Below are 12,414 nucleotides of genomic sequence, written 5' to 3'. Positions count from 1 at the left end.
ATATTTCTATATTTTCCAATTACCATTGATCTCTAGAATATGTAAACCTAAAAATTGCTTCCTTAGAATTAAGGAATTGTTATATAATGGAAAAGGAAAACTTGCCCTTTTGTTGGAAATTAGACCATAATTCATTTTCTGATTCAGTGTATTTTTCATCACTTTCCTTTCCAAAAGTCAAATGCGATTGTTTTTCTTACTTTATTTTCGTGAAGTGCAAATTAGAAGTGTTATAGCTAATCAATGGCACCAGAATAGTTCTTTTCAATAACCAGGACATGAACCCTCTAACAAGGTTCAGTCAGTTCTATTTATAGTTCCCCTAAGTTAGGAACTATTTGTACACCCATGTTTCTGCATAATGACTTTTCAATGTGGTATCAGCAATCATTCCACAAGGCACAATCTCAAGGTATCTATATGCATAAAGAATCTATTTAAAATAAAGGCTAAATTGGCTGGCCATTCATTAAACCATTTGCCTGTGAAATCACTTTGTGAAATATCTCCATACAGGAGATGTTACAAGTCGAGTGTAGGACACAGCAATTTTTTTTTTTTTTTTTTTTTGCTTACCATATTGTATAACCATAACTTCTTTTGGAAACACTTCCTTCTCTAAGTGTCCTTTTCGAACACTTCTTCCTTCTTGCTCTAAAATGACAAACCATTTTGAGAATTTGGACTTAATTTAGCCCACACAGGATTAGCAGAAGAGACTCTCAAAAAACTTGCCTTAAATACTTAATCGCTGAAATGAGATGTACTGATGATTTTGCAAAAAAAAAAGTATGTTAGCATCAGACTCATGCCCTCGACCTCAGAGACTAGGAGAGCAAAGAATGAACACCATGGGTTCCCTTGGAAGAACGGTTGTCTTCTACATTTCTGAATGAGAAACTGTTCTATTCTTTTAAGACTTTGAAAGGAAAGGCATTTAAAAGAGCCATATTTTGAATTTCAAAGCAAAAATAATTCATTTCTTTTGAGCTTTTCTGTCCTTGAGAACACGAATGAAATCTTTTGGCAGGAATGAATAATGCTTTAATAAGACAATATCAAGGTAAGTACATTGTGCTCCTTACTGCCCTCTTTATATCTTTGTAAGTGTGAAGAGAGACATTAGGTCCAGACTTGCGTGTGGTTTCAGACCTCTAGGAATAGAGAAAAAACTTCCTGCATTATATCCTTAATTTTCCAATATGCTCCCTTTCTGCCACCCAAATAACATCACTTTCTCAAATTATTGCAATCGAATTGGCCAGAAAATAATTCACCGTGATTACTGTATTACATTTTTCTAAATTTTAGGCTAACATGTTCCCTTTCATTAATCTTTGACCAGTGTTTACAGATAGAAAAGATAATTAGTAAATTCATATAATCTCTTCTCAAAGTAATTTTTATTTACTAGCCTCTGCTGTTCGTGTACCTTTAGAAAATAAAAATGTAATTCTACAAACTTGGCTGTTTTCTGAGGTCTTGTTTTTCTTACCATGGACAAAGGATCCAAGTTATCTATGCACTAGGGAATCTTAATCAAGATACAGGAATACAAGTGAATAAAGACTCGCAATTTTGTATTTGATAATTTTTCTTGTTGCCACAATGATTTTTATATATCCTTATTTTTGCTATCTATTTATATGGACATACATATTTTTAAGTGGTACGTGATGATAAAAATTTTGAAGGTGTTAAAACATATAATTTAGTTTCAGGTGTGCATATTTATAGCTTCTAAAGGGAGATACCTGCTCACTGTTTTAGATAAAAAGCAAGTTATATATTCTCCCTTCCAATGACTACACCTATTTTCCTTATATCAACACATGACATCATCGTTTAAATCAAACCGATTTCTAAGCACCACAGCTGTTACTAGTTATTTAGAAGTCTAATTTGAGCAGAATGTGTCACGCCAACTTTGCACACACACGCTCACACAGGCAGTATTCACATTAAAACTTTCACCTCTATTAAATAGCAACAGTTCTTCAAAAATTCCAACACTCTACTCTTAACAACTAAATAAAATATGTGTCTTTGAGGAGTAATGTGCCTATTTTATTTTTATTCCTAGAGGCAAATCTTGTATTGAGTGGTGCAGTTTTGTTACCCTGCTGTCACTTTAATCCATCCTCAAAGATGCACGTGACACTGGGTGAGTTTAGTTTTCCAACGTCATTGTTTTACTCTTCCTGAATTAAGGGTAAATCTCTGTGACTTTGTCTTCAATGGAGGTCACATAGATATAGCCATCAATATTGAAATAGCATTTTCTCATGCAAACAGAAGCTTTAATAGCCTTTACAAGGGTTTGCTCCTTAGGGAGACTAAATTCAAAATGGCACAAGCCATCTGTCATAGTGGGATTTTTTCAGTTCCCTTCTGCTGCACCTCTCTCTCTTCCTCTCTCCCTCTCTCTCTCCCGCTTCACTCTCTCTCTCTTTTGGTTCTATAAAGTGACAGCTTTATAATCCATTCTTTCACATTGACTAACATAAAAATAGATTCACAAACCTTTGTAGAGAGGCACATTCTATACCCAGATCAAATGAAAAATCAAATTTGCAATATTGAGCCCAACAGTGAATTCAGTGTCTACTGAGGAAACTCCCTATCACTCCGGCCATGGAGCACTTTGGGAGACAGGGAAGCTGTGGGCGGGTCCAGATGGAAGACTGTTGCAGGAATCTCCTTATTGTGTACATCTCTAAATCCTGATCTCAGAAGACTCTTGGCTGAGCTGGAATTGATATGGAAAGCATTTTTAAGAAAGAAAAAGGTTTCTTTGGGTAGAACTTCGATATTTCCTCCAAATTCAGAGATGAAAGAATTCATGAAAGAAAAATTTAAATCTTCATATCCTGAAAGTGCACTATTACTCCATAAAAAATAGAAATAATTATAAGTTAGTATCGGTTTTCACTGGTAGATTGTAAACTTAATCCAAGCTGACGCTGTCTCATTCATTATATAGCCCTAGTCTCTAGCAGGGTACCTGGTACCTATTAAGTACTTAGGCAATATTTGTGGAGGGAAGGAAGGAGTGGGGGGAGAACGGAATGAAAGAGAAGGAAGAAGGAAGGGAAGGAAGGGAAGGAAAGGAGGACAGGAGAAAGGAAAAAAAGAAAATCTACAATGAAAAGTGAAAAGCTCTCAGCTCTTTAGAAAGCATTGAACCTATGGAATCCCAACTATAAATTAAAACACTAAAAAAAAATGGTATATGTACTTCCCTGGCAGTCCAGTGGTTAAGACTCTGCACTTCCAGTGAAGGGCACATGGGTTTGATCCCTAGTCGGGGAACTAGGATCCCACATGTCCTGTGGCATGGCCAAAAGAAAGCTAAACAAACAAACAAGAAAACCTCAAAGAATGGTATAAAAAAGCAAAACTACAAGTTATAGAAAATGTTTTTAAAACTAAATATCAACACTAGGTAGAGTAAGAATTGGCCTCCAGATTTGACACTTTTTTCTTTGACTCTAGAATTGAAATAGTTTTTGAATAACTTACAACCTCAGCTTATCTAAGATCATGTCCACAATTAGACTGGGAATGAACAATGCTTTGGGTAAAAGTGTGATTACCACTGTATTATGAATTTCCGTGCTATCATGAGGGATCCACCAGTTACCATTAACTCTGGACTATGTCTAATTCAATTTTCTAGACTGTATTTGTTGTATTCTAATTAATTTTTAGTGACAAGATTTGCAGGATGTGGTAAAGTATGTTAAATCAGACTGTATGAATAATGTTATGTATTTCTGTATAAGTGAAATATTTTCCCTGGAACATGCGCCTTAATTTTCATTTCGTCTCATTAGATGGGCATAAGAACTAGAAATCATAACTACATAAGGAATATAGAATATACAAAAGGGGACGATGGTAACCATGGAAAGACAGACTGAGGCCGATGTGCCGGTGTTTCACTGTGTGGTACCTTAGCCAGTCTTCCACATTTGACCTGGGCTTCATCTGGTGTACAGTTAGACTACATTCAAGCTTCTCCGCTCCCCAGCTGGGTGTTACTCCATTTCACTGGACTAAAATAATACAATATTAATCTTGAAAGAATGAGAGAAACAGACTTCTGAGATCATCTAGTAAATGGTAGAATGTTTTTGGCAGCTAAGTTATTTCTTCAAATGAAACTTTTCTCAGAAACCTCAAATAAAAAACTGATAAATTCCATGTTGCTCTGATTGAAGCTGAGGTGGGCTGTCATCCTATACTGCCTGCTGCCTTCCACCTCCATCCTGAACATTGATTTGCATTTTCCCACATCTGGGCAGAACTTTAATTGCACTATTCCCACCCTACCCCATGTCTTCTCCACTGGCCCCTTGTTTGCATGCCTGTTTTCTCATTTGTAGCCCAGCTCAAAACATTTCTTCTAGGTGGGCTTCTGTGATAGAGTTATTTGACTTTCACCCCTTCTCCACAAAACTCCACATTATTCTTAATTCAACTTTTACAGGTATTACTTTGTTGATTAGCTGAGTAGAAGTTGGATGTTTTATGACCCAAATATATTTGCTGCATTGTTCACTAAACTGTAAAGTCTTTTATGACAAGCGTGGGCTCTGGTGACTCAAGCTTCCTCAATGTTCACCTTGCCCACTGCCATGAGCAACTGAGGACTGTGGAGGCTTCCATTTTTGTTCTAAAACAATGACAGCTGTTTAGAGATTTGTAGTAATCAGTGGGCTTAACTTCAGCACTGATCTGTGTTCACTACATGGGACATAGCTTTTTGTATAACCCTGGAGATCTTTGTTTAGCCCTGCATAGACTTGAACTCTAAACAAGTATTATTATTTAGTAGTAGTTTAAGCAAAGTAGTTTTCCAAAAGGAGCCTTTCAATTCATATACAAGGACTTAGTAACTTACTCAAATGATAGAGAAAGTAGTAGCAAAGCCTAGAACTCAAAGCTCCAGACTCTCAAGTGAGTAATCTTGGGTACAAGGACCACAGGACATCATTTCTTGTCACTGCATCATCTTCTACCTAGTTTTCTCATCTGTGAAATGGAAGTGCATTACCAAATTGCACCTAGGGTTACTTTATGCTTCTGAGAACTAGGATAAAAGATCAAATTGATTGATAAGTCCTATAGAAACGTAAGGTTTTCCACTTGATATTGATTGGAAAGTGATTAAATACTAATGCCTGGAGACACTGTTACATGGGAGCTGCTGAATGGTAATACACAGGCATTGCTTAAATGGAAGACTCCCATTCGTTATTGAGTTCCGTTGACAGAGACTGTTTTGACTAAAGGCAGGTGAACCTGACCTGATTTTTTGCTTTAGATTATTTCCCTCTGTGTATGCTAGCTGCTCACTAAAATCCATTACTCATTTTTTAAAACATAACATCTGGCTGGGCATAAGACTACCCTGCTATAGGCTATATTTCCTGGCCTCTGTTTCAGGTATGTGGGTCAATGAGACTAAGTTGTTGTCAATGGAAGTGATGTGTTCTGTACATGAATGTTGTGTTCCACTATGTCACTTACGTAAAAGGAAATTGCAGGTATCCCATTTGCTTTTTTACTTCCATCCCATGGACCAGCTTAATGAAGCAGATGGCAACAATGCCCTAGGAGACTGGGGAGAAACAAAATGAAGGTGAACTGAGACCTGAATGACTACCTGGAGCAGAGCTGTGCCACTAACCAGAACTTCCCATCTACTTCTAGACTGGCACTTGGAAGAGAAATAGAATTCCAATCTTTTCAATTCAATTTTTGGGTCCATTTATTACAGGTTTAGCCTGTAACCTAACTAATGTATGTCTCGCAGCTGGAGGAGCATGCAGTCACCACAGCTAGAGACAAAATACTAACATTTAAGAGAGGCAGTGACCCAAGTGCCCTTCCATAGCTAGTGTACACATAGCAACAGTCCCTCATGAAAAACTCAGTTCCTGCAAACTAGGCACTGAATAAGTGCCATATCAAAGTGTAAGGTAGGCCTTGAACTGAAAAACAGACATGATAGGGTTATCAAACTATATTGAATTAAAGCAATAAGAACTATATAAAGATATAAATGGAGCATAAAATGTCCCTTAGTCATACTGGTTGAAGGTTATCATCTATTCCTTGGTGAGGAGGAACTGGAGCAGCCCAAACCCCTGCATACCCTTCATAGTTCATTGGATAGATGAACTATACATATTTTCATTACTGATAGAATTGACTCATTCTTAATAACTTCATTGTTATCTGCATGGCTTCATGACTTCATTCATTAAAGAATCCATATGGGAATTGCAATATATAGATACCTGTTCAACAGACCCCATCTGGCATTCAGAGTTGATGAAACTAAGTAGTCAGCATTTGATTTATTTATTTTTTTTGTGGGAGTTCTAGGTTCACATTTTATGGGACATGGTAACCTCATCCTCACTTTGATATCAGAATGCAATCAATATTCATTAATTTCTTCATTCAAAGAAATCTTTGTGTTGAATGCCTAGTATTTATGCACCTGATAGTGTTATAGATACTGGAGGTTCAGAGGAAAATCACAGTCCTCCCAGTTTAGGGAAGGAGCTGATAGCATTCACTCTAATTACTGCCATCATATTTCTGGACTTTGTTCTCCTGGTTATTTTTCTTTTCTTTACCTTCTATTCCATTCACTTCAGCAGAGTGCTTTGGAAGTACTGTAGTAGTAAATCAAAGGTGATGGTCATCCTCGACTCATTCAAATTTTCATATTTTGTTGTGTTTATATTGATAATGACAGCAGGTTTAATTGGGATCTTTATTGGTGTCCTCATATAAGCAGCTGATTGTAAGCAGTGGTTATTTGGGGAAGTATTTCCATTTAAAAAAATTATCCCAAATATTGAAGTTGATATATATCTATACATGTCATATTTTCATGCTTAAATGATTAGTTCAAGGGTTAATAAAGAAACTCATATTGTCTTTTGGATGTCCCAAGCTCATATACTTATTTCAGCTTTTGTATTGCATAGTGAAGGTAAATCAGGTGTCTTAGATATTCCTGTTATTTGACTATGTGCTATATAACTAGTTGGTGGTTTTGGAAAAGTAGGTTGTTTCTCAAGGTAGGTTTTCCTCATCTGCATGCTCCAGGCATCCCAATAGTTAATACCTAACAATTTATATTGGCTGAGTTCCGTTCCTTCTTCCATTTGGTAGCTCAACTGAAGCTTGATGTTTATGGTGGAAATTGTCTTGATTTCTTTAGATGAGATGAGCATCCAAGGAGTTTGAAAATGTGTTTTAATTAAGATTCTGCTAAATTTTACCAGACACCTACTTGGAAAACAAAGCAACTGAATAATTAACTCTGATGAGAGCAGATGCTGGTCTAATGACAACCTGTTACCGCTCAAGTGCATCATTAGTTGTTTTACTATGCTCTTTTAATATGTCCAGAGCTCTCCTCTGTTAATGAATAAATTGGTAGCTGTGTACTTAAAAGAGTTCCTCATTCTGGACTGTTGTAAAAGATATTTCTAGCACCTGCAAAATTCTTCATTTAAATAATTTGGTTCCCACCCAGCAACCCCCCTTCCTTCATCTATTTGGCGTGTGCTTGGAACCAAGCACTTCCTCATTTTTCCTTCTGAGATTATTTTAGCCATACATCAAGCGAAGCTTACAAATTGATGAGAATCTAATGATGCATTTATTTACAGATGTGCATTTCAGTTCCCTGTTACGTTGTTGAGGGGTAGGAAGAGTTTAAAACTCTGTCTCCTCACCCTACCCCCACCAACGTTATGGGAATGGCCGAGCACTGGACAAAATAAGAAATAGAAATAGCCTCATGTTTGATTTTATGTCAAGTTGTCAAATATGAATTGGTATCAAATTCTTTTTAAGTGCATAGTTCACCTTTCAAAATAGCCAAAGACTAGTTTTGTTCATTTTTTTTTGTTTAATGCTGCAATATCACTGTGCTATGACTTCCTACCATAGCATACATTATTTTTAGATGAAAAATCATAGGCTTACAGTTTACGTCTTTGGCACAACAAAAAACAACCTGACCAACAATATCAATTGTGAACCTGATGCAAAGCAAGGAAATGTAGAAACCAATTTGGATTCCATGTTCAGAGCCACAACATACATACCGTCATCTTGAGAAAGTTGAACGGTTTTAGGGAAATTCATGAATAAAAGATGAATACGAGCAGATGTTTTAGAGCACCTTAAATAATGTGCCAAGGTAAGGAGCACAGAAGTATGTGTGCTTCATGACATTCTGTACTATGCTTCCTTGAAATCTGTCAGGCAATTCCCTGGGATTTGGCCACACCCTCTTCAGGTCCTGGAAGAGTGCAGAATAGGACCTTTTCCTGTTCCTTCCTTGTACTTCCAAAACCCAACTGCCTTCAATCAACAGAAGTTAATTTTTAGTATTCCTTAAAGATCTTCTAACAGAAAAAGAGCTGTACATAAAAATAACTGAAGCATTTTATTTTATCAAGTCATATTTCAAAATGCTCCTCTCTCTGTGGTAAGCAAAGTTTCAAAATATTTCCAACTATTTCTATTGTGGAAGGCAAAGGGAAACAAAGCATGCCAGTAATTTGTTTTATGAAATGTGCTTTAGAATGGTTTTACACATTCACAATGATATACAACTCTGCTTTACTCATTAAAAATTCTGGCTATCAACCAGAGACATTTTAATATAGATCGTATGGAGAAAGCCGCGTTTTTGTTTTTGCCTTCAGTCCATCTATGCCAAAGCTGTGTTCAGAATCTGGCTTTAATGTGCCTGGACTCCCTCCTGTCAAATAATAGTCATTTCACTGCTACAGCTGGATGCAGCAAGGAACAGAGGTCTGCCCTTTGCTTATTCTCCTGGTAGAGAAGGAGAAGATACCATTGCCTGCTTCAATTCCACCCTTTCCGACCAAGGGTTCCATCCAATGGCACTCAGGAGTTATTTTCAGTTTCTAACTTTTCAAAAAATGAGTGATGTGTTCACTGTTACAGATATGTGACTTACGTTCTATTTTACGTGGCTTAGCTTATGTTCCATCCTGTTTCAGACAGTTTTCATTCTTCCCTATTTTGGGGCATGGAGAGATTAGGGAAAGAATGGAAGCTAAAGTGGTGTGGGTTGTGAGGAGTCAATGTGATCCCCATGAAAAGCACCAAGCCCAGAACAGATGCCTATGAATGCACTTCACCCCCAGCCCCATCCCTAGCCCTAGGTACAGAGTATCCTCTGATCCCAGGAGAGGCAGCTGGTGAAGTGGGCAGCAGCCTAGCACTCAGAAGCTGGGGAGCTCCATTTAGCCCAGCCGTTCACTCTCTGTCCAACTTTGGACAAATCGTCTGACCTCTGGAAACTTTTTATCCTCATTTATAAGCTAGAAACAGTAACATTTAATCCAACCAGCTCACAGAATTAATGTAAAGTCACTTAATTAAGACACTTAATTGACTGTCACTTAATTGACACACACTTTATACATTTGAAGTATCATCATCCTGAATCACTGGAACAGAAAGAAACATTGGGCAGGTTTTCTACTCTGCACAGAAGAAATAGTAAGAAACAGAACCAAATGCCCCCTTCAAGTTTGAGAAAGAGAGGAAACTGAAATATGGTAAACCAATCTATTATGGTTTATGGTGGTGAATACGGCTTTAAAACCTACCACTAAAATATACTTTACATATTATAAAAGTTCTAATATTTGCATGTACTTTTTCAGAGGAAGGTGGGTTTTCTAAATTATAGGAAAACACAATTGTTATATTTGATGACTAAAGATATTCTTCAGTTTCAATCCTATAAAATCTCAGATTTATTGCATCTGGCATTCCCAAATTAAATATGGAAGCCTTGGAGAAAGATTCCCTTAAGATAAATTTTACTAAGGAAACACACAAAATGGCATTTCTGGGGAGTAACTGGCCTGTCCTGTGACCTTATCTCAGTGGGGAAGCTACAAGGAAGCTATAGAAGGTGGATGAAGAAGAGAGGGAGCAGTGGTAAGTGGGAAACACAGTTCAGGGTCAAGTTGCTCCATGGAAGTCATTAAATAATATGTTTAATGCAAATTCAGTCAATTTCCTCCTTTGGCACTTCCAACTTCACTCATCCACATGCAGCCTAATGCATAGTTTTGAACCTCTATTTAGCAGGGGTGGGGGTAGGGAGGGCGGTCATGGGACCTGTGACCAATGCAGTAGCACAGGACCCGTGCTCAGAAGGGTCCAGCCTTGCAGTTTAATGCTCTGTGGTTGCCATGTTGAAATTCTTAATACTTTTATCTTGGAGTTTGTGTTTCATAAAAGTTAGCAGGACAATGGAGTATGCGCTGGGGGCTTGGAGGCTATGCTCTGGTGTGGACCAGTCCCCCACTCCCCTTCCACTCCCCTTCTTCTCCCATCCCCAGCCAGTTCTCAGCTGCTTGTTCCCTCTGCCCCTAGTGCCCAAGGCCCTGACTGTACTCGCTCACTGCTCATCCCCACACCTTGACCTCTTACCCCTCATTGCCCCCTGTGCAGGGATGGCTATGGGTTCCATGGGCTGGGAGGAGGAGGGAGGAACCTGCATTCTGCCTCTGTCCTCTGCCCGAGGGGTCCTGACACAGGGAAGAGTAAGGTCAGGCACGTGCCCAACAGTATCTTGGCTTTCCGGCTATGAGCTGGCAGCACCATGGCCTGTTTGGCAGGACACCCAATGGAAGCTTCTTTCACACCCCTAATCTAGGCACCCAGCACCTTCTAGCACAGGGATTATAATTCCTTGGAGGTCTCCCTTCTGCTGTGGGTTGGGCAGTGGGCGGGTGGGAAGAGGAGGCTGACTTCCCATGTGTCTGAGCTGCATTTTCCTCTTGCACAGGGTCCTGGCACACTAGGTAGCTGGCCCTGCTGTTTAGCAGTTTCTGAAACAAGACCTAAACTCCTCAGAAACAGTTGTAATGATATGGTCATTCTGTAAATGAGTTGCCAGCTAAGGGTGTAATAACCTCAAGTGCTTATGTAACAACCTAAATGGGAAAAGAATTTGAAAAAGAATAAATACATGTATATGTATAACTGAATCACCTTGCTGTACATCTGAAACTATCACGACATTGTTAATCAACTATACTCCAATATAAAATATAAAGTTAAAAAAATAAAATAAAATAGGTAATCAAAAAAAAAAAAAAAAAAACAAAAGAAACCCAAGTGCGTCACTTACACATTTAAGAGAGCCTGTGACCAGAAAGGTCACACAGGAATTGCTTATTTACCCTTACCGTTTTCTGGCAAATACTGCTTGGTCTGGATTGGACCGTTGTTCTGCTAACTCTGGATATACCCATGCCTCAATTTCCTCACTTGAAATTGGGGGTGATAATAAAAGCTTTATGGAGTTGTGAGGGTACAGTAAGAATGTACAGAAGGCACTTAACACAGTGCTCAGCATACGGCAAATCCTTTATATGTACGATAGGAATTTTTGTTGAAATACCACCACCATCCTCATCACCCATATCCATTTACTCTAGGGAAAGTCTGCAAGATGAAAACAAAAACAAAAACATCGACTCAGACTGCTTTGGCTGCTTTGTAAGTGATCCGGATTATGCATGTCTCCTCTACTTGCTAAGAAAATAAACACCTATTAAAAAAAAAAAGAGAGAAAATAAACACCATTACTAGGTATTAAATAGTAAATTGATACATACTGTAGATGGTAATTATTTAATATATATGTCCCCTTGTGGATGTGAAATGGATCAGAACCATCAAGCACCTCAGCGATCAGGTAGTTCAGTGTGTTTAGTTTATAGGGAAGGAGAGAGACGAGGGGGCTTATATGCCAGGTCACACAGCCTCTTAATGGCAGAGGAGGACTAAAAACCTTGCAATCCCTCGTCTGTCTACCCCGTGTGCAATGTGCATTGAGGACCTGAAGGATAAGTAAACTTTTTAAAATTCTTAAAGTTATTGTGGCTGTTATGTTTACCCTTTAGAGCCTATTTTTTTTGTCACAGCTATGATTTGTGTGATGTGACTCTTGGTTCAGAATGCAAAACTCCAGTCATCACTCCTTTTCTCTGCAAAGCACGATCTACTTTATGACACCCTGTTTCATGGCAGTTTCCAGAAATCCTTTACAAGCAAGAGGGACAGCCTGAGAAATCAATGTCTCCAATAAAATAGTTTCCATTTCTGCAGTTGATAGCTCTTCTTGCACACATATGAGGCCACGGATATGCCTTCCTTTAGGTCTGGCGCTGTGTGTTAGGGCGGCCTGTATAGGAGCATGCGTGGTTAATGGAACATGACTTGAATCATTTTAGGTTTCATTTGGCCAGGCTGTACACAAGAATCTGAAATCAGGAGTCTGATTTTCATTTTGCTTCTTCCCCTGGCAGATCTCCTTTG

The sequence above is a fragment of the Tursiops truncatus genome, chromosome 7 (genome assembly GCF_011762595.2).
Source record: "Tursiops truncatus isolate mTurTru1 chromosome 7, mTurTru1.mat.Y, whole genome shotgun sequence".
In the NCBI taxonomy this organism is placed as follows: Eukaryota; Metazoa; Chordata; class Mammalia; order Artiodactyla; family Delphinidae; genus Tursiops; species Tursiops truncatus.
This window is presented reverse-complemented; position numbering follows the sequence as displayed.